We start from the raw sequence: 24544 nt of genomic DNA, 5'->3' as shown, positions 1-24544 counted from the left end.
GAATATATTATTAGGGAATAGTGGATATCCATTCCTCAACTACAACTACCCAATGACACCATTCCAGAATTTTCAGACAGAAGTTGTGTTTTTATAATCCATCATAAATCCCTTCAAGAATTGTTATTGAAAGAACATTTGGTATTGTGAAGAGATTTCCCATTTTACCATATGTAATGAGATGCAAGTTACCTTTTATTCAAAGAATAATATCAGCTTGTTCAGTTTTACATATTGCAGTAGTACATAATAGAGAAAACGTTGAAATACTGGCAAATGAGTGTGCTGTTGATATTGATATAGAAGCTGTGGCAGTACATTTTCAACCAGGAGCTAATCTAATGCGACTAAATTGTGTGTGTGTTTGTTTAAAATTATTGTTCGACATTTAAAGCTAGCGCTTAAACTAATTTTATTTTTATTGGACTGCAGTTTGTTAATAAATTTATAAATAAATATAAATATTATATTGGTGACTGATTTTAAGTATTTTATGATGATTAGCAGGTTTTAAATAATAAATTTATAAATATGTACATACATGCTATTGGCGTTTGATCTTTTATCCATTATGGCCCTCTCTTTCTTTCTTTTCACCTCTGGATAACTAGTTATCAGGAAGTTTATCTGACAGATTAGATACTAATAGATATCTGACAGAGAGAAACTTCCCGTTAACTAGTTATCCGGAGCTGAAAAGACAGATACTAAGGATACTGTTATATAAACTTCCCAATAATTAGTTATCTGAAAATGAAAAGACCTCTAATCTGTCAGATAAACTTCCCGATATACAAAAAGATAATAGTAGAATTAAGCTTTATGCTGGTTTTTATTAATTTTTTTGGCAATGTTTAAATAAACAAATACTGATGGCATGAAATGGATCACGAACAAGGAGGAATGAAGAAGGAATTGGATATTGTGTTTACCATTAAACGCATAAAACTGCAGTATCTGGGACACATATGATAAATCAGCACCGTTACTCCCTGCTGCAGTACATATTGCAAGGTACAGTCAAAGGTAAGCGAAGACCTGGTAGAGGGAGAATATCAATGGAACTGTTTCGAATCGCAGCTAGCAAGGTTACGATTGCTATATGATTTCCAACATTCGAAACGGATAAGAACCAAAAGAAGAAGATGGCATGAAAATGAAAGTGTATTAATACTTTTGATTAAAAACTTTATAGATTCTAATCTATAAAAGATTAAATTTTCAAAAATAAATACTTGAACCTTTGTTTTATTTTGTTAACCTGTTGTTATATATCTGTTGAATAGAACTCTATTTTGAATCTAGAATTTTAACAAATCCTAACTTTCATTAAAATTTATTGATCTTATATCTTCAATCTCTTATATCCTCAATAAATATTTATTTCTATAGAAAAATGTAAAATATATTGAGTTTAATAAATAAGTTACTGATATTTTAAGTCTGATCATTGTAATTAGTAACAATTTAAAATTATTTACGTAATATTCCTTTTTACAACTTCTTGTAATAACTCAAGCTTCATAAAATGTTCTTTTCTATATTCGTTTGGGTCAAAACATCAATAATCTATATCTCAGAATATTACTTAGAGTTGTTTTTAATCAATAAAACCCAACATACAACGTTAATGATGAAAGTTTAATCAAATATCAATCCCACAATACATAAATTATCAATCCAAAGAAGCAACAAGATAAATTCAAAATACAAGTGAAGTTACACCTTTCTTCACATTTTTGACACGTTATGTCAAAATAAAGGAACTTTTATTAAAATAAAGGTGTCCTCTAATTTTCCTTAAATACAGGCGGCCTGTATTTTATTAAAAGACAAAAATAAAAGACGCAATACTGCGCATGCTTATATGTCAAAATAAAGGATATTTTATTACAGGTCGACTTAAAAGACGTTGGCAATAACTCTCTATTATAAAAAAGTCAACTGAAAAGCAAAAAATAAAAAGAATTGAAAAATCTAACACATTCGTTAAAGAAAAGCGTGGGGTGAAAACCATTTATTCGATGAAGACGCACCACGCTTTTCTTTGACGAATATGTTAGATTTTTCAATTCTTTTTATGTTTTGCTTTTCAGTTGATTTTTTTATAATATTTTTAATTTTAGTCACTCGTAACTAAAGAAAAGCGTTTCTTAATAGTTATTTATGATATAAGTGTTAAAAGTACACGTTTAAGGCACGCATGTGAAAGTTTGCAGAATGAGCGATAGCGAGTTCTGCAATTCACATGAGTGCCCCGGAGCGTTCCGCCCCTAGATATATTACTTACTTACGTCATGACCTACTTATTTCCAAATTTTGGTGCACTGCCTCGATCATGAGCGTCACAAAAAAATAATAATAACCGCGCCTTTGACCCCTTATAACTGCCCTCGTCCCCCACTCTGGTTTCCGGCCGTTGGGGAAATTCATGTACACAGTTAATTCAACATATCCCCGTATAGTTTTTCCATATTACTTATCACGCACAGAATCCGCTTCTATCTCTCCGACTATCAGCAGTAACTCTATGAAAATGGAGGATATTATTGAGGTTAAACATGCGTTTGTGCATGTGTGTGTAATTACGTCAAACAGGACAGATGTATGCAGGTATAAAGCGAATTTTGATGAATAGATGTTTGAATGAAAACTTTGCGAGATGACCTTATTAGTTTAGATGCCTTTAAAGAATTAAAAAAAAACAAACAATTTAACTATAAGTAGATTTAGTCAATATAGTTTCACAAACCGCATAGTTTGGATTAGGATTCTTTATACTCTGGGCTAATTAGCAAAATACAAGGAAAAGTTATTTACCAGCAATTTTATTACTGAAATCGAATCATATTATTGTATGTATTAATAATATAGGTATGCAAAGTCCGCAGATAGTGTGGTACTTTTTTTATAAACAAAATGGCGCCCGAAAATCGTCTTTTTTCAGTTTTTGCTCTATAACTCCAAAGATTTTAACTTTACACCAAAAACACCCAAATAAAAATTCACCGCTATTAAATTCTGCATAGAGAAGTGTTTTTCCCGATTTGCTTCGACGAAAACTTTCCCCAGAAAAAGCGGGTTTTTCCAACAAAATCTTTAATTTTCAACTAAAATTTTAGATAAGTAATTGTTAAACAGTTGGTGGAAATTGATTAAACAGTTTAGCAACAATTGAATTGTTAATTAAAAATTTACGGTCGCTATAATAACGACAATAATTATGATGCATAAGAATAACTATAATTTTTTCATAAAAAGGCACTATATCTATCTAATGTACTTTACAGAATTGAAATTGGACTATTTAAGCGGCCTCAGGAATATTTTAAAATTATAAACAATGTTTTGGCATATAAACAAATAGAATATCTCGTGAAATATTAAACCAAATTAAATTGTGAAAACGGTATTCGAAAAACAGCGGTAGGACGCTTCTTTTAAAAGAAAAAACGTTTAATTACGACGAGTGGTTTTTGAGATACAACCGGTGAAAGTTGACCAGAATTTACGGCAAAGATATAAACAATAGGATCATAATTTTAAAACCATCACCTTTTTATTTTTGTCCTCTTTCTTCACACCAATTTCCATATCTTTAAAATATTCACAACATATATTATTATAATAAAAACTATCGATAATACGTGTGAAAATTGCCAAAAATAGCAAAATTCCAATCAAAAATTAGGTTGGAGAAAATGTAACCCTCAAAGTTTATAATCGATATACGTTAAAAAAATGAATTTTCTCGGCTTCCCATGGAGCAATTTCCTTCATTCTTTTTTGTTCCCTAATAACTCGAGTAGAGCCATCGAACTAACTCATTATTAAATGTCAAACTTGCTTTTGTTTTGTTATAATAGATTAATTTATTTATAAGAACAGAAAACTACATATTTTTTTCCAGTTGTAGGCTTTTTTTAGATAAACTCACTACAAGTGTACTCTTTAAAGTTAAAAACAAAAATATTCTCATTTGAAAGCTGTATAATTATTCAAACAATTTTTATTTAAACAAATTAAAATTTTGTGGTATAATAAATAAATTAATTTATTATAACAAAACAAAAGCAAGTCTGACATTTAATATTGAGTTATTTCGATGCCTCTACTCGAGTTACTTGGGAACAAAAAAATAATGAAGGAAATTGCTCCATGGGAAGCCGAGAAAATGTATTTTTTTAACGTATACCGATTTTGAACTTTGAGGGTTACATTTTCTCCAACCTAATTTTTGATTGGAATTTTGCTATTTTTGGCAATTTTCACACGTATTATCGATAGTTTTTATTATAATAATATATGTTATGAGTATTTTAAGTATATGAAAATTGGTGTGGAGAAAGAGGACAAAAATAAAAAGGTAGTGGTTTCAAAATTATGATCCTATTGTTTATATCTTTGCCGTAAATTCCGGTCAACTTTGACCGGTTGTATCTCAGGAACTACTCACCATAATTAAACGTGTTTTCTTTTAAAAGGAGCGTCCTGCCGCTGTTTCTCGAGTACCGTTTTTACAATTTAATTTAGTTTAATATTTACCGAGATATTCTATTTGTTTGTAAGCCAAAAAATTCTTTATAATTGTAAAATATTCCTTAGGCTGCTTAAATAGTCCAATTTCAATTTTGTAAAGTACATTAGATAGGTATACTGTCTTTTTATGAAAAAATCATAATTATTCTTATGCATCGTAATTATTGTCGTTATTATAGTGACCGTAAATTTTTAATTAACAATTCAATTGTTGCTAAACTGTTCATTCGATTTCCATCGGCTTCTGGAATTATAATCTATACAAAAAGGGCTTTTACATTACCAAGATATTTAATTATTGATTGACAATTACTTATCTAAAAGTTTAGATGAAAATTAAAGATTTTGTTGGAAAAACCCGCTTTTTCCGGGGAAAGTTTTCGTCTAAGTAAATCGGAAAAAACACGTCTCTATGCAGAATTTAATTGCGGTGAATTTTTATTTGAGTGTTTTTGGTGTAAAGTTAAAATCTTTGGAGTTATAGAGCAAAAATTGAAATAAACACGAATTTCGGGCGCCATTTTGTTTATAAAAAAAGTAGCACACTATCTGCGGACTTTGCATACCTATATTATTAATATATACAATCATAAAATTCGATTTCAGCAATAAAATTGCTGGTAAATAACTTTTCCCAAAAATGGCCTATTCTCCGATAATCAGCCCAGACTATTATCCTAACTTAATTGCATTGCATTTGTGCAGCCCACGAGATTAAGACAATAGGGAACTTGCACATTTTTTTATTACATAATAATGTTCAGTTTTGTTTAAAAATGAGATTTCCAAAATTTCACACTTCAAGAACTCATAATAACTTAGAAGTACAAATTTAAAATCTTCTGTGAATTAAAATAGTTCAAAAGACCCGTGACGTCACATAGTTGAACTTTATGGTTATATTTATATTTATGGTTATATTTGGGCATAATCTTCTTCTTCTTTAATTTATTGGCCTCCACCTACTTGGGTATTTGGCCAGCTCATCGTCGCGCAATAAGGGAAAAATTTATATTTTCATGACATTTATCGTTTGTGATTGTAATAGTATATACCAGTTTGTTGAGATTGGAGTTTGATACAGTTTTTGAAGGAAAGGAAATAATGTTTACTATGGAAAATAAAAGAAAACTCTATAAGTGTTGTTTTCTATATTTTTAAAATAGTTCAAAAGATCAAACGTATTTTATACTGACGTTTATAATGTCTAATTTAAAATTATATACAAATTTGTTTATTTTGTTAGTGCAGAATGTAAACACACAACCATATGACGTCACGACGCATTTTGGGCTAGCTGCAATAATTTGAGTTTAGATTCGTCTTTACGGGCCAAACGGAAAACAAAAAATAAACTTTTTTATCTTTGATACATGTTTTAAATCAAGTTATGTTATAATTTATAACATTTTTTCGAATTTAAAATTTTATGTAGGTTCCCTATTGTAGAGTAAGAATAAGAAATATGTTTTCTTCGTTGCAGACATACATAAAAAGAAACACTTTCCAGGCATTTTTGCCATCTTATCCAGAAAGGACTTCTTTTTCGTTCGAATAATCCTTAGTGCTCTTTAGGGCGTCGGATGAAGGGTTCCGCCTTTTATCCATTTGTTCCATGCTCTTCTGTTGGTGGCCAAGTTCTTCATATCCTTTATATTCATGTCTCTCCTTTCACCGATATTCTGGATCTGGCCCATCCTTTTTTCTTTTGTTTTTCATTTGGCTTCATATTTACCTTCTTTGTTAGTCTCAAAGCAGAAATTACAAGATGGGAAATATGACCCGAAGCAGTCTTTTAGTTGCTCTGCTTTTTAGAAGTAAAATTAGTAATGTCGATGTTTGATGATGATATTTCTGAAGACATTTGAGATGCAAAAAACTATTAAAAAATCCTTGATACAGCAACTCGCATGCAGTACTTACTGTATATTAATAAAAATTATAAATTAATAGTTACCTTATTATAAAGACAAGAGGTAAATTTATGTGTCAATAAAAATAGTAGATAATTTAAACTAAATAAATTAACATTGAACAATGGGACATTTTCCGGGGAATTACGAATTGAGATGTATTATGATCCATGTCAGTAGAAATGTTAGCAACTATTTTTAATTCTTTTTTTTTAGTTGATCATGTGGGCTTTCGATGGTAATCCATAAATATTATATTAAAAAATGAATAACCATTTTCAATTTCGTTGCAAAACGAAAATACAGCCGAACCATATTCTAGTCCAATCAGAGAGTGCATCAAGCACCTCTACCGGTGTCGAAACTTATTAGTCTCTCATCAGGAGACACATATGCTGCTCTCCCTGATCCAACCAAAACAAACCCCAGCGTGCAGTCCCGGATCGCAACGAACGAAATGGCATAGATGCACTAGCGGCAACTGCTAGCAAAAAGACTAAGTTTTCACTCTAATGGCACATAAAACAACATAATGCTATTCTACATCCCACCAGAATGAAAACAATGGGAACCTTCTCTGGTTACACCTCCGAGGCTTCTACAATTTGCAAGCCATACGGATGCTGAAACTAAGGAAGATGAGGGAATTCTACAATTTACAATTCACGTCCCATCTGCTCAGCGCGGTAAAGTTCCAACGAGAATGGTTCCCTTTGTACTCTAATCAGAGTAAATGTAAATAAAAAATGAATAACCATTTTCAATTTCGTTGCAAAACGAAAATACAGCCGAACCATATTCTAGTCCAATCAGAGAGTGCATCAAGCACCTCTACTGGTTTCGAAACTTATTAGTCTCTCATCAGGAGGCACATATGCTGCTCTCCCTGATCCAACCAAAACAAACCCCAGCGTGCAGTCCCGGGTCGCAACGAACGAAATGGCATAGATGCCCTAGCGGCAACTGCTAGCAAAAAGACTAAGTTTTCACTCTAATGGCATATAAAACAACATAATGCTATTATACATCCCACCAGAATGAAAACAATGGGAACCTTCTCTGGTTACACCTCCGAGGCTTCTACAATTTGTAAGCCATACGGATGCTGAGACTAAGGAAGATGAGGGAATTCTACAATTTACAATTCACGTCCCATCTGCTCAGCGCGGTAAAGTTCCAACGAGAATGGTTCCCTTTGTACTCTATATATATTATATTTTTATATTATTCTAATATATCTTTTCTGTAGATTAAAGATCTAAAAATTAAAGCAATATTGCAGAAAACACAAGAAATCGGCAATATAACTTGATTAACCCATTAATTTTAATGACAATAGTGTCAAAATTTCATAAATGTCAATTGTGTCAAAATTTCGAAATTTAGTGGAGTGAACTTGCTTAAGGTTGGACCAATTACAAACAGGTATTACGGCGCGGTAAATTTTATTTTCTCCTCCTAGAAAACGAGATTTTTATACAACAGAACTAGGTGCGCAGTAGACAAAACTGATAAATAATAAGTACTGTTCACAAAGGAAAATTAATCGGTGGCCGATGGCAATATTTTTTCATTTATTAGAAATATGTAGGTAATATTAATGCTTATAAACTTTGGGTAAAAATACTCAGGTTGGAAAAAGAATATTCCATTAAAGTTGGATGAAAGAAAACAGCTTTTTTGGGCTAGGGAAAGAATTGACCCAAAAAATATGGTTCTCAGATACAATTATGAAAACTTATTGCATTCTACAATAAAACAATACATAATAGCTTTCGTGCCCAAACTGAATGTAAGAAAAGAACAACCGCTCCAGTAACGGGTAGCCATGGGCGATGATATTTATGCAACAGAAATAAGGACAGAAAATCTCGAAAGTGTTGTATAAGGTGCAATCAATTTGCATGTTTAAAGTATTCAAAAAATAAAACTGTGTGTAATAAGTTCTCATAAATATTAAATTTAATTATTGATAAAGACTTAATAATAACATTCTATCATATCAATATTTTTAAACTATTTTCTCTTTGTTTTTGTAGCTTTATGTTAATAATAAATCTTTTAGAAATAACATTATGTCTATGTTTAAACTGTGCTTTATAAAGAAACATATGAATAAGTAAAACTTTGAGTATATTGCCCTATTTGGCACATTTGTTCTTGGGATAATGTGCCCACATGTATCAACCACTCCTTGACTATCCAAATACATTCTTCATGGCAGAAAGAAGAATACATAGAATCGCAGGTGACCTTACTATCAAGCTTATGGTGAATATTACAACAAGGGTAAATTATTTGTGTGTAGGTACAAAATTGTATTATTTTATTTAATGCGATAAAACTTAGTTATTGTGCCTGAAATTCCATTAATAGTTCTGCGTGATTTGTGTCAAAATAGGACTGTTAACACAGTTGAGAATGTTGTGAAGACATAATATTATGCTCTTGGCACAAGAAACGATAGAGGAGAAAGGCTGATCCAATTCTGCCAAGAGACTGATATTGTTGTAACCAATAAATTTTTTAAATTACAGTGGAACCCCGATAAGTCGGCCCCCGATAACCCGGAAATCCGGCTAACCCGGACCGATTTTCATCAGACAAAACAAACATTTTTTCACTTTGACTGAGTTTTTTACCAAGAAATAAACAATAGTGTATACCACTGTATGCAGTGCTGTTTTTGTAACAATAGAGGTACCGGTACGCAATGTTCCGGGGGTCTGGGGAGGGTTCATAAGGGGGGTCTGCCCCGGGAAAACTTTTTAAATTTAGCGTCAATAAGGGCGTTTTAAAGCTATTTGGGAACAAGGAAAATATTCATGAATTTGTATATAATTTGGTTGTTTTTTTTATTTTTTGTCCCAAAAGGTGCCGGTATTGCGTACCGGCGCGTACCGTCACAAAAACAGCACTGACTGTATGTAATTTAGATGTACTGTGGATATTTCATGTTTTTGCAATTATAATGTGTATTTTCCTATTAAAAATATTTATTTTACTAATTTTTACCATATTCTCCGGCTAACCCGGATTTTCGATATCTCGGATCGGCCGCGGTCCCGATTAATCCGACTTATCGAGGTTCCACTGTACATTCAAGAAGGCTTGATCCCAGAGAAATCAGATTGATTTTATCAAAATAAATATAAGGTTTCCATTCATAAATCAGGTCAGCAAAAATATATCCAATGGCAAACGTTTTCTTGGATCATAGTCATTAGCTCGGAACACTACTAGCGGCATAGAAGAACAGAGAAACGAACTGAATACACCTATTACCATACTTTTTTACAATACAGAGAGTTGAATAGGAATATACTACGGGAAATAAAATGAGCTAAAGAAGGATTTCTGATGGAAAAATATACAAAAATTGAAACAATTGATCCCATTTTTTGTACTAAAAAAAATTTGAAAAAAAATCCTTATTATGTATTTTTAAGAAAAACTCGGAGGTTGAAGGTTGAATTGGTCCATTAGTGATTCTATAAAAGTTAAAAACATTTCGAACAGCACATGGGAGTTTCACAAAAACACATTAAAATTTTTGATTATGGTTGAGTTCAAAAACCCACCATCTTGAGTAGAGGCAACTGGCAGAATATGTCTTATGTAAGTTGTCATTCCATCGTTTTCGTGGTCTTCCCACTGATCCTCTTCCTATTGGGCAAATAGTTTATTTATATTTTATTTAAATATTAAACTAATTTTAATACTTACTACTTCTCAAAAAATTTTATTAAAACAGTTCCAAAAATTAAAATAATAAAAGAATAAAAGACACAAACAAACACATTGAAAAATGCCACAAATAATCTCTGAACAATGTAGGAAAAATTTTTAACTAAATACGTATTTTCTGAAAAAAAAATTATATAATAAATAAACTTACAATCATAAAATGTACAAAAAAAATAAAATAATAAAAGTTTCCATTAGGGTTCGAAAACGCTTATCAGCGCAGTTAGTATTGAAATTCATTCACCTTAAACTTTTACCGACGGAGACCATGTGTCATCATGTTGATTAAACTTTTGACGGTTCTGAATTTAACCAAATTATTTTGATTTTGAATTGAAATTATTTAGAATTGAAAGAAATATTAAAATACAACAAAACATAGAGTAAGAAAATAATATATTAGGTGAATATTGATAGAAATTTTGATGGTTATCAAATTATGTAAATCAAAGCATTATATACTATTTTGGTAAGTTCTTTTTAAATTTCCCAAATAGGTAGGTACCTATGAAATTTTTTATTAGGATACTGAAACATTTACAATTATTACGTACCTGTCGCTTTTAAAAACTGTTTAAAAAGTCACTACAATATTATAAACTTGCTTTTTTCTCTGCCATCACAAAAATAAAAACTAATATACACAACATTAATTTGTTTATCCAAAATCTCCATATTGAACAATTATTGACAGATGATTTTAACACCCAATCAGATCCCGTATAACGTTTATAACATACTGTCGGTGTGCGCATGCGCACAGTAAAACAAAAAATTAACCCTCGTACCTAAAGAAGTATAGCTTCAAAAAAAAAATAAAATGTTCACAAAACATAAGACTACAACATAATTTCGATTTTTACCCACTTTTCAATCTTTTCCCTCCTACAGGGTGTGTCAAACTTGACATAAGAAAAACATTACCTTTCTTCAATCCGGTATAAACCCAAAAGATAAGTTTGAGTAAACCTTTGCCCAACAGTGTAAATACCAAAGGCAAGTCTGGAATATTAAAAAAAAATAGCAAAATCCGTTAATCCATTCACACGAAAATCATCTTGTGCGGTTATGTTTATTAGTGTTAGTATTAATTAAATTGTTCTTGTGACGATAAACTTTCACTTGTTTATTATAATTTTAACGTTAAGTACCTCTTTTAAATAATTGCCATATTTCCTAATTGCACTATAAACGCAAACAATAATAATTAATAATATTCAAACAAGAGGCCAACGTATCACAACCAGCTTAAAAACTTAAATTAAAAAAAAAAGAAAGAAAGAGCAAAGGAAGCAAAAACCAAAGGGGACATTTAACAGAAAATAGAATAGGGTCAAAATGTGGTACCAACACTAAACTCATTACTTTAGTCTATTAAAATTACTAGTTTACAAACGAAAACGACAGTCCACAAGTCGGTTGTAGAACCATTGACGTAGGTAAAAATCTGAATGTTGGCAAATGACGAAGAGAAGAAAAGACTGGAAGTGGTAGAAAGGAACTACCTAAGACTAGCGTATTGGATATCCAGACTTGATCGCATCCCAAATCAATAAATAAGAAGAGGAACAGGAAAAATCTACAATACTATAGATACAATAGAACCCAAACAACTTTTATGATAGAGGCATGTAATGCGAATGAAAGACGAACAATGGCCAAAACTATATCCCATAGAATAGAAGGAAAAGAGGAAGACCAGCATTAAATAGGCTATTGATTATATTCAAAATAAGATAGCTAAAAGGAACTACAACGTTAACGGGGTTTTATTATTTCATATGGTCAATGGACATCTATATATGAAAAAACCGCGGAGTGCTACCATTTAAAGGGGTGCGTTTTTGAGAAATGGGTGAATTAGTCCCTGGGCACAAGTTACATTAGGGTGAGTTCTATGCACTTTTGGTATAAACCTACCTACATAAAAATTGTTCCTAGTTAAATTTCCTATCTAAATATCGCTTTTTAAAGTCAATGATACTTTTTTTTACAAAAATATATTCAAAAGAAAAAGCACAAAGAAATCCAAAAGAAGGAAATTTTGTTTTTTGTCCCATAACTTTTGTCCACGAGGATATAGGTATAGACATTGCTTTACAGAAAAAAAATCTACATATTTCTTATTTAAAATGTTGTGTAGTAGGGGTAATTAGGATTTATAGTTTTCGAAATATGATTTTTCAAAGTTCGCCACTCACAGCAATTTTGGGCAATTTTCCTTGTAATTTCGCAAATATTGTTCTGTAACTTTTTTCCACGTAACTTTAGGTATATGAAATGGTACACGTAATAGAAATAGAAATCAATTAGCTTTAAAATGGTCTACTGTCTAACGTTGTACGACTTTTTTTTTAAAGAGATTATGGTTTTTCAAAGTTTTATACTTTTAACGATTTTTCATAATATAATATAAAAATAAAATTATATTATTATATGATATATTGTATATTATATAATATATAATACCTAATATAAAAAAAATATTATTTTTTACATTTTTTACGATTATTTTTGAAATTTCTCATTATAACTTTTTTTCTTCTACATTTAGGTATATATTATATTATATAATAAAAAAAGCTTATTTTGTTTACTTTAAAATTTTGTATTACAAAAAATTCGAGGATTATTTTTGAATAAGATATTATTTTTCAAAATGTAATAAGTACTTGCAACGATTTTTGATTTTAGGATTATTTTTTAAATTTCTCATAACTTTTTTTTCTTGTACATGAATATACTATATATTGCTGAATAAAGAGGGCTTACTTTCTGTTCTTTAAAATGGTGTATCATCTATATTTAAATACTGGAAACCGAGTGATTCTTTGATATTTTTTTACCTGTATTATTTAAAATTATTTCTTTTACAAAAATTACATAAACATTAGTCTTAGAAAACATCACTTTAGTTAAAATTATTTAAATGTTGACATTTAAAAAATTTCAAAATCAAAGTCCATCTCTTCGTTAGCATTAGCTTCAATATCTTCCTCTGACACCTCAGTTATCTTAGAGTCACACAATTAGTACCCATGCACATGCACCCTTTGCAGAATATTGAAAACCTAATTCCTATCTTCCTACAACCGCAGTTTTTTGTACATCCTTTGGTACATTTACATGCTATTTTTTCAAGCAAAGCTTGTGGTGCAGGAGCTTTGACAGTAAATATTGTAATTAATCCATATTTTGAAGTTTGCCCGGCCGAGTCAAGTAGATCCAAAGTATTACCTATAAAAAATAAGATTCAATCATAACACACAATCACATAAAAAAGTTATAAGGAGAAATTTAAAAAATAATCCTAAAATCAAAAATCGTTGCAAGTACTTATTACATTTTGAAAAAGCATATCTTATTCAAAAATAATCCTAGAATTTCTTATAATACACCATTTTAAAGTAAATAGAATAAGCTTTCTTTTTTATTATATAATATATACCTAAATGTAGAAGAAAAAAAGTTATAATGGGAAATTTAAAAAATAATCGTAAAAAATATAAAAACTTGTTAAAAGTATAAAATCTTGAAAAAGGTAACCTCTTTAAAAGAAGTCGTACAACATTATACAGTAGAACATTTTAAAGGTAATTGATTTCTATTCCTCTTACATGTACCATTGCATATGCCTAAAGTTGCGTAGAAAAAAGTTACAGAAAAATATTTGCGAAATAACAAGGAAGATTGCCCAAAATTGCTGTGAGTGGCGAACTTTGAAAAATCATATTGCGAAAACTGTATATCCTAACGACCTCTACTAAGCATCATTTTAAAGAGAAAATATGTAAGTTTTTTTTTGTGAAGCAATGTCTATACCTATATCCCCGTGGACAAAAGATATGGGACAAAAAACAAAATTTCTTTCTTTTGGGTTTCTTTGGGCTTTTTCTTTTGAATATATTTTTGTAAAAAAAAGTATCTTTGACTTTAAAAAGTTATATTTAGATAGGAAATTTAACCAGGTACAATTTTTATGTAGACGTGTTTGTACCAAAAGTGCATAGAACTCACCCTAATGTAACCTGTGCCCAGGGACTAATTCACCCATTTCTCAAAAACGCACCCCTTTAAATGGTAGCACTCCGCGGTTTTTTCATATATAGAGACTCATTAACCATATGAAGTAATAAAACCCCGTTAACGTTGTAGTTCCTTTCTATAGTACATAATAAATAGCCTAAAAATAGAGAGAAGGATTCAGAGAAATAATGAGAGATAGAGCCATAAATGAGGAGGACCGAACAAGGTGGAGATCGAAATGGGGGATGCGGCAGAGGTTGCATAAAATATACCTTATTTTATTTAAAGCAATAGAACTTGAATTATTATGTCAGAAATTCCAGTATTATTTTTGCGTGATTCATGTAATATAACTATGTAAATAAAAATAAACTTACGTGCATAGAAATCGGCCCACTTAGGAATATGGTCATTTTTGATATCTCATATTTCCTAAACCTGTTGGCCGATTTAAGTGATTGTTTGAACTTGTTATAGCCTGATTCTTTAACAATACGACTGTGATAATATTGTTGCTAAACAGGTAAGTTTTCATTGTATACCGGGTGTACCAATCAAACTGTGTCTTTATCTCAAAGTTCGCATTACCCTGTTGAATATTCTAGCATTTAAAAAATACTAAAATTAAAACCCAACTATAGCCTCACATTTTCTTAACATTCTGTTTTTTGATTCATTCGTTTATGTGGAAAAATAAAAAAGTTAGGTACTTTAACAACTAGACATGTTTTTCATCAATACACGGTGTTTTTAAATAAGTGCGACAAACTTTAAGGGGTAATTCTGCATAAAAAATAATGACAGTTGGCTTTATAAACGTATGTCCGCAAATGTTTCGTTTCCGAGATACGGGATGTTGAATTTTTTCTTACAAACTGACGATTTATTTATTGCTTTAAAACCAGTTGAGATATGTAAATTAAATTTGGTAGGTTTAAGAGACAGTTATTTCGGATTTTTTGACATAAAATTAGGAATTTTATTAGCGTGCATACGGATAATATGATCGGTCATATTACACGTATGCGCGCTAACGGTGAATATTAAATTCTAAATTGTATGTCAAAAAATGTTCAACCCGCGAGTAGTCGCGCCGTTAGATAGAATCTCACATTTTATCTTTTTTAGCGATAACTTGATGAAAAATTTTGCAATTTTGAAAAAATTTCGTAAGTGCCTCGAGGAAGGGTGTAGTAATGCGTAGGATTTTTTTTTCTTCTTCTTCTTCTTTTTGTGGAATTTATGGCTTTGGGGAGAGCCAACTAGCTTTAATAATTGTTAGAAATAATATTTCTAACATGACAAGTAAATAAAAATACTATAACATAAAAATTTTTTGTAAATTCGTATTTTGAGATAGAATCTAACACGCGACTATTCACGTTACAGAAGTGAGCGCGACTACTTCCGGGTTAATAACTACGTCTAAAAACCCACCAAATTTCATTGACATATTTTTAAACATCCACACATTTTTTGTAGCACCTGAGCTATCTACTTCGAACTCCGAGCATCGAACTATTCCCCATCTAGTTATATCAGCTTCAGGTGGTAAAGGCACATTAGGTATAAATGATTTTAAACTCTGTTTTACTTTTAATCCACTTTTTCAGAAGAATTGATTTAGTTGCACTGGCATCATCAAACACTTTAGATAAACACTTAAACAAAACTTTACTGAACTAAATACGGACAAAACAGAAAGATAATTGCAATTTGTGTTTTGCATTACTGTCCATTAGAGCCTATTGTCATATTATGCTAATACCAACTTTACCAATTGCATTACTTGTGTCCTCAGATGTTTGTCCATAATATTGTGATATATCTGAAAATATGCACTTTTAATGAATGCATACGCACTTATACAATTTATCCAAAATATGCAAATATGCATGTTGCATATTTCCCGAGCTCTAATCATTACATAAACGAACTGAACTTTAAAACAAATATTTTTTATAAACTTACGTGCATAGAAATCTGCCCACTTAAAAATTTGGTTAGATTTGATGTCTCATATTTCCTAAACCTGTTGGCCGATTTAAGTGATCTTTTGAACATGTTATAGCCTGATTCTTTAGCAATATCACTGTAATAATATTATTGCTAAAGAGGTAAATTTTCATTGTATACCGGGTGTACCAATCAAACTGTATTTTTTAATCAAAGTTCGCATCACCCTGTGGAATATTCTAGCATTTATAAGATACTAAAATTAAAACCCAACTATAGCCTCAGGTTTTCTTAACATTCTGTTTTTCGATTCATTCGTTTATGTTGGATAATAAAAAAGTCAGGTACTTTAACAACTAGGCATGTTCCTCATCAATACACGGTGTTTCTAAAATAAGTGCGACAAACTTTAAGGGATCGTTCTGCATGAAAAAATAATGACAGTTAACTTTATAAACTTATGTTAGCAAATTTTTCGTTTCCAAGATACGGGATGTTGAATTTTTTCTTACAAACTGACGATTTATTTTATTGCTTTAAAATCGGTTGAGATATGTCAATGAAATTTGGTGGGTTTTTAGACGTAGTTATTGCGCATTTTTTGACATACAATTAAGAATTTTATATTCACCATTGGCGTGCATACAGGTCATTCCTAATTGAACTATAAACCCAAACAACAATTAATAATATTCAACCAACAGGTCAACGTATCATAGCCAGCTTAAAAACTTAAACTTACAAAAAGAAGCAAAGTGCGAACGAAGTAAAATCGAAACGGTGCATTCAGCAGAAAATACAACAGGGCCGAAATGTGATACAAACAATAAACGCATTACTTTGTCCTCTTAAAATTAGTTTACGAACACAAATGACAGTTTCCGATGGCCAAAACAGCTTAAACTATATTCCATGGACTAAAAGAGAAAGTGAAGACAAGCATTATAGCCTAATAAAATAAAAAAAGTCAAAATGTAAATTCGTACAGGTTAAAACAAATTTTATATCAAAGTTTAGGTGGGTACAAAAGATATTTTCAAGAAAGTATCCAAATCATGCAAGGGGATCATTGTTTAAATAATTAAAAAGGGGTCATTTTTGCAAAAAAAATACTCTTTTAACTGCTGAGGTAATTCACTTATTAATGAAGGTCTATGGGATTCTTTTCAGCAAAGTTGAAGGGTAAATCTTTCACATAAGACTTTCTATATTAAATTTGACCTCCTATTTATTTAAATAATTGTATATAAAACTTTAAAAACAAATTTGCAAAAAATTATTTTTAGCGTTTTAGATAAGCAGTATAAAATATCTTGTTTAACAGATTAAGTTGCGCTATGTTACCAGTATTAAGCAAAAAAAAAATTGGTCGGAAAATATTTAATATTTTTTGAGATATTGAATTTGTTTATTAAATGTTACTATATTTTCAATTGCAAAAACGCGGTTGTTGGCAAAGAAATATTCACCTGCTTAAGATCTCATTATTTTTATTTTTATGTATATTTTTTGGATAAATGTATTGATAAATTTAAATTTCAGTTAAACTCCCCCCTAAAATGGCATTTGAAAATTATTCAAATTTGTTTATAATTTGTTTTTTTAATAACGTCGCGGGGATTAAGTATTTTGAAATTCCGTTTCGATAATTGGGTTCCTGGGAATTTTTTACTAATTAACAAAATTTTTTTGTCGTTTTTTCTTCTTCTTTTTTTTTTCTTGTAGTTATATTACTACGGGCCCTTTTAGGGCTAAATTTTATTAAGAATATCGAATCTCTAAGTTGTAGATTGTAGACCTAAAAATATTAAGATTTAACTAAAATCTCTTAAATAAAATGTGGCTACTTACTGAGTTACAGGGTGTTTTATTTAAAAATTTAAAAATTATTGTTGCCAAGTACTTTAAAACTATTTGACGTATCCTTATCATACTTGGCAGAAAGTGTGGATATTATACACCCTACTAAATTGTGATTAATAAACGTTTCTAGCTAGTTCCAGAGGCGTACGACAGGGGATAGTGAATGATTGACCCTTCCCAAATTCTACGCCACTGAGTGAATTACTATTTTAGCGAAATTTTTCGATTCTCCAATACTTTGTATGTAAGTAGCTTTATTGGTATCGATAAAGTCATCAGTTTGAGAGATATTGGAAGTTTAAAATGAATGAATGAATGAATCAAAATAACTATGCCGTTTCATTTTTAACGTCCAATATCTCGAAAACTAATGACTTAAGCGTTACCAGTAAAGAGTATATTATTTACTTAGGAAGTATTGGAGAATCGAAAAATTTCGCTAAAATAGTAATTACCTCAGTGGCGTAGAATTTGGGAAGGGTTAAACATTAACTACCCCATGTCGTACGCCTCTGGTAGTAGCTAGAAACTTTTATTTATCACAATTTAGTAGACTGTATATTACCCACACTTTCTGCCAAGTATAAGGATACGTCAAATAGTTTGAAAGTACTTGGTAAAAGTAATTTTAAAATTTTTAAATAAAACACCCTGTAACTCAGTAAGTAGTCACATTTTATTTAAGTGATTTTAGACCAATCTTAATATTTTTGGGTGTAGAATCTACAACTTAGAGATTCGACATTTTTAATGAAACATAACCCTAAAAGGGCCCATAGTAATATAACTCCAAGAAAAAAAAAAGAAGAGGAAAAAAAGAGACAAAAATATTTATTAATTAGTGAAAAATTACCAGGAACCCAATTATCGAAACGGCATTTCATCATATTTAATACCCGTGACGTTATTAAAAAAACAAATTATAAACAAATTTGAATAATTTTGAAATGCCATTTTACGGGCAAGTTTAATTAAAATTTGAATTTATCAATACATTTATCGAAAATATACATAAGAATAAAAATAATAAGATTTAATACAGGTGAATATTTCTTTGGTAACAACCGCGTTTTTGCGATTGAAAATAGAGTAACATTTGATAAACAAATTCCATATCTTAAAAAATATTAAATATTTTTGGATCAATTTTTTTTTTTGTTAATACTGATAACATAGCGCAACTTCTCCTGTAAAATAAGATATTTTATAGTGCTTATTTAAAACGCTAAAAATATTTTTTTGCAAATTTGTTTTTAAAGTTTTATGTATAATTACTTAAATAAATAGGGGTCAAATTTAATTTACTAAGTCTTATGTGACAGATTTACCCTTCAACTTTCCAGAAAATATTATCATAGACCTTCATTAGTAATTGAATGGCCTCAGCAGTTAAAAGAGTAATTTTTTTGCAAAAATGACCCCTTTTTAATTATTTAAACAATGATCCCCTTGTATGATTTGGATACTTTTTTGAAAATATCTTTTGTACCCACCTAAACTTTGATATAAAATTTGTTTCAACCTGTACGAATTTACATTTTGATTTACATGTAGTGTAATTTTATTTTACTAGACTATTAAAATAGAGACAAGAATTCAGAGGACTAATGAAAAAGAGAAAAATAAATGAGGACGAATGGACCGACTGAAAAAGGTGGAGATCGAAATGGGGGTTGCGGCAGAGGCCCTACAATAGCCTTAGTTGTTATGTCAGAAATCTCACAGTGTGTAAAGGAAAGAAAAAAAAAGTTCAATAAAATTTGCTTAAAAGTCCAGTACATTTATAGTGTAGGAAACAGAGGTTGAACCTCGCAAAATGGACACAAGTCCAGTTTTATTTTTTTTTCTGGTATATCGAGGGGTACTTATTATGAGACCAACTTTTTCTTAAAACGGAACTCCCCTTTTCATTCCTTTAAAGGGGGTAATTTGTGGTTTTTGCGAAACGTAGCCCTTCCTGTACGTTTTGCAAAAAAATTACTTAATAGTAAAATGAAGAAGGCTATATTTCCTTTCGATTTATTTCCCGACAGCATATGTCTATCACCCACCGTTTAACGAGGGTGGCGCCCCAAAGTTAACAAGTTTTTAAAAAAGATATTTAAAAAAAAATTCCCTAACTGTAATGGAAATCAAGAAGAAAGCCTGCGACAGTCAATCACAAATATCTGGCTGGTTTTTTGGTGTAGGTTTCATTTAAGGGCAATTGCCCCTTTTTTTAATTATAGGGTGTTACATTTTAAAAATATCCTTTTTTTCCATCTTAACCACTTATGTTAGAGTAAAAAAAATTTACCGATTATCCATGCACTGACGTTATTTAAAAATTGGTATAATGCACCCCCATTTTTCTCCGGAACCACAGCAAAAAAATAGAAGAAATAATAAAGAAAGTGATTTTCTTGGAATCCTTCACACACAATGCTCTTTATTAAAATGCTTCATATATCATTTTGTGCACCTTCTTATTACCCATGCATCAACACCAAAAGTGATTTTTGATACAACCCCTGTAGCAAAAAAAAAATAAAATGGGGGGTTGAAAAAATTTTTTTTTTTGCTTTTTGACCCATATAGGCAAATGCTCCATCAATAGGGTTTTTCATAAATATATATGGTTATTGCAACATCCCTGCGGAAACTACCCCTATCCTTGAAAATAAACTGCAGAAACTACCCCTATCCCTTGACGAGCAACCATCCTTATTCCTTAACGGGCTCCAGTTTTTGTTGTTTTTTTCATCACCTATTTATTTCATTGATAATGTGCTTATGGAAAATAAAATAATACACTGTCTGCTACACATAATGACCTATGCATATTTTACTTTCTTTGCACCCTAACGCCACAGTGGTGGCCCAAAATCAATTTTTGATTATTTTCTTTATTAATTCTCCTTTTTTGGGGTAATTCCAGGGAAAATATGGGGGTGCATTACATAAATTTGTAAATAATACTTGTACATGGGTAATCGCTAAAAGTTTTTTTATTCTAGTATAAGCGGTTCACATGGTATAAAAAGGGGTTTTTTAAAATGTAACACCCTGTAATTAAAAAATGGACAATGACCCTTAAACGAAACCTATACCAAAAAGGCAACCACTTATTTGTGACTTATTTGTGATTAATTGCCGAAGGGTTTCTTCTTAATATCCATTACAGTTAGTTAGGGAAAAATATTTTTTTAAAAACATCTTTTTTAAAAACTTGTCAACTTTCGGGCGCCACCCCCGCTAAACGGTGGGTGATAGACATATGCTGTCGGGATCATCATTATCATCATCATCATCATCACTGGCTCGACAACCCTTTCTAAGTCTTGGCCTTTTCCAGGATTCTTCTCCATTCTGATCTGTTTCGTGCTTTTTTTCTCCAGTTATTTTAGTAGGAAATATACTCCTCTTCATTTTACTATTAAGTAAATGTTTTGCAAAATGTACAGAAAAGGCTAAGTTTTGTAAAAACCACAAATTACCCCCTCTAAAGGGATAAAAAGGTGGGTTCCAGGGCGACATTTTTTAATAAAAAGTTAGTCTCATAAAAAGCACCCCTTGATATACCAGAAAAAAATAAATAAAACCGGACTTGTGTCCATTTTGCGAGGTTCAAATTTATATAATTGATATTTTATTCATACAAAACGGCTGTCGCTAAAAATTATATTGATTTTTAATCAAATTTAATAAAAAATCATAATAAAATTTAATAAAAACTTATATTAATTTTTGACAGTTTTCGTATTGTAACCTATTAATTAAGGGTTAACAATTACTAGCATCAAAGTAATTTCTTAAGTATTTTAAGTTTAAAATAAATAAATTGTTTATAATTTTGATACTTTTATTGAAATATAGTTAATGCTAATACTAATTGAATTGTTCTTGTGGCAATAAACTTTCACTCGATACTTAAATCTTACCTCTTCTAAATAATTCCCATAGTTCCTAATTGCACTATAAACCCAAACAACAATTAATAATATTCAACCAACAGGTCAACGTATCACAGCCAGCTTAAAAACTTAAACTTAAAAAAAAAGAAAGTGCGAACTATTTTGCGTGCGCGGGCGGCGAATCGAGCGAAACAGCCGGCTACTTCCAACCCGCCAACGAAACTGAAAGTGTAAGTCACGGTCTTCGTCGGATGGACAATCTACTGGTGGCTGTGGATCCGAATCTGGTGCACCAGATCACATGGAGATGGTTGAGAGTCATGCCGACCGGAGTTACTGCATTTTTTCGAAATTGCTCAATATTTTCTGGTAGTGAAAATGTATAATTCTGATAGGATTGAAATTAAAATATTTTGAATACTACATCTTAATTGCGAGATTTCTTCGTAATATCTTCATATAGCGTTTTTGTAAAAAAATAATTTTGAAATCTCTATTCTCAACCAAAAAACTCAAATTAGGCCAGGGTAATAAGACAAAAATACACCCTGTTCGTGACACTTCAGCAGCCAGGGTACTGAAGCGTTTTTTCGACAGGTAATACCTATAGGAACAAATTATAACTATTTCCTGGCATTTTCCCCTTTCTTTTCAAATCAACGGAAAACAGTGAAACTTATGATATTTTTTTAGTACAAAAAATATCTTCGAGATTATGGAAAAAGCTTTAAAATGACGTATTACAAAGTTTTATATACTCATTTATTGTTAATATAATTGCGAAAAAAGGTCGGAATTGCAAAAAAAATATATTTTCTCAATAACTGTTGTAAAAATTAGTGTACAGACGTCTATTACGCCAGATCATCCATTTCATAAGTCCATATTTGGAATAGTTTCATATTTTTTTGCTAATTTTTTGCTAATTTATTACCACAAAAACAAATTTTTTGCTCCACCCCTAACCGAGAAACAATGGTTGATGTAGCGTAATATTACGTCACATCAACGATAGCCATATCTCGCGAACCTAAAGAGCTAGAAAATCGTACTACGCGGCATATTTTTTTGCTAATTTATTGCTGTCGATCTGCATATGCAACATACCCCAACACCACCCCTGCTTCCCTTACAGCTAAACAACACCCCCAAAAAACAAAGAAAAATCTTGAAAAATGATTTTTGTGATATAGTTGACTGTTGATATTTAATTGCTAATTTTTTGCTGCCATTAGCCGCAAAAAACAATTTTTTTGCTCCACCCCTAACCGAGAAACAATGGTTGATGTAGCGTAATATTACGTCACATCAACGATAGCCATATCTCGCGAACCTAAAGAGCTAGAAAATCGTACTACGCGGCGTATTTTTTTGCTAATTTATTGCTGTCGATCTGCATACGCAACATACCCCAAAACCACCCCTGCTTCCCTTACAGCTAAACAACACCCAAAAAACAACGAAAAATCTTGAAAAATGATTTTTGTGATATAGTTGACGGTTGATATTTAATTGCTAATTTTTTGCTGTCATTAGCCGCAAAAAACAATTTTTTTGCTCCACCCCTAACTGAGAAACAATGGTTGATGTAGCTTAATATTACGTCACATCAACGATAGCCATATCTCGCGAACCTAAAGAGCTAGAAAATCGTACTACGCGGCATATTTTTTTGCTAATTTATTGCTGTCGATATGCATATGCAACATACCCCAAAACCACCCCTGCTTCCCTTACAGCTAAACAACACCCCCAAAAAACAACGAAAAATCTTGAAAAATGATTTTTGTGATATAGTTGACGGTTGATATTTAATTGCTAATTTTTTGCTGTCATTAGCCGTAAAAAACAATTTTTTTGCTTCACCCCTAACTGAGAAACAATGGTTGATGTAGCTTAATATTATGTCACATCATCGATAGCCATATCTCGCGAACCTAAAGAGCTAGAAAATCGTACGACGCGGCATATTTTTTTGCTAATTTATTGCTGTCGATCTGAATATGCAACATACCCCAATACGTATTTCCCAAATTATTTCCCATTTAGAATAGTTGATTATAATAATTAACTTACGTATAAAAATTATTTTAACAATATTTTGTACGTGTTATGTCAACTGAATACATATATTTATTTTGCTAACCTAAATATATACTTTTATATATACACTGATTTATTACAATTAAGTTTAAAACATCTGAATAGTTCTGCTTCCCTTCCTTTAACAAATATTTTTATATCAAACAAACACTAAACATATCAAAATATCTTGTACCAAAATATACAGTCACTGCGCACGCTAAATAATGACGTCACTGGCTATCTGAATAGTTCTGCTTCCCTTCCTTTAACAAATATTTTTCTATCAAACAAACACTAAACATATCAAAATATCTTGTACCAAAATATACAGTCACTGCGCACGCTAAATAATGACGTCACTGGCTTGATGAAGTTTAATTCGCGTGTATTTTTTTCATACCTAACTTTTTTTATTGGCGTACACGTTAGCGTGTACCTAGACACAGCGAAATATAACCATAATAATAACTAATGTAAAACTATGTGACGTCACGGGTCGTTTGAACTATTTTATACCGAAGA

General features: G+C 30.9%; 1 protein-coding gene across 2 annotated transcripts in view; it reads right to left on the bottom strand.

Moving 5' to 3' along the window:
- Positions 1–22141, bottom strand: part of LOC114334023 (uncharacterized) — a 341942-nt gene extending 319801 nt beyond the window's left edge. For both annotated transcript variants that reach the window (XM_050644347.1, XM_050644346.1), the window contains exon 1: positions 21965–22141. The gene's annotated coding sequence lies outside the window, so the exon portion shown is untranslated. The remainder of the gene's footprint in view (positions 1–21964) is intronic.
- Positions 22142–24544: the final 2403 nt, after the last annotated feature.

This window comes from Diabrotica virgifera, chromosome 2 (genome assembly GCF_917563875.1).
Source record: "Diabrotica virgifera virgifera chromosome 2, PGI_DIABVI_V3a".
Taxonomy (NCBI): domain Eukaryota; kingdom Metazoa; phylum Arthropoda; class Insecta; order Coleoptera; family Chrysomelidae; genus Diabrotica; species Diabrotica virgifera.
Note: the sequence above shows the minus strand (reverse complement) of the source record. Positions and strands in the feature narration are given on the sequence as shown.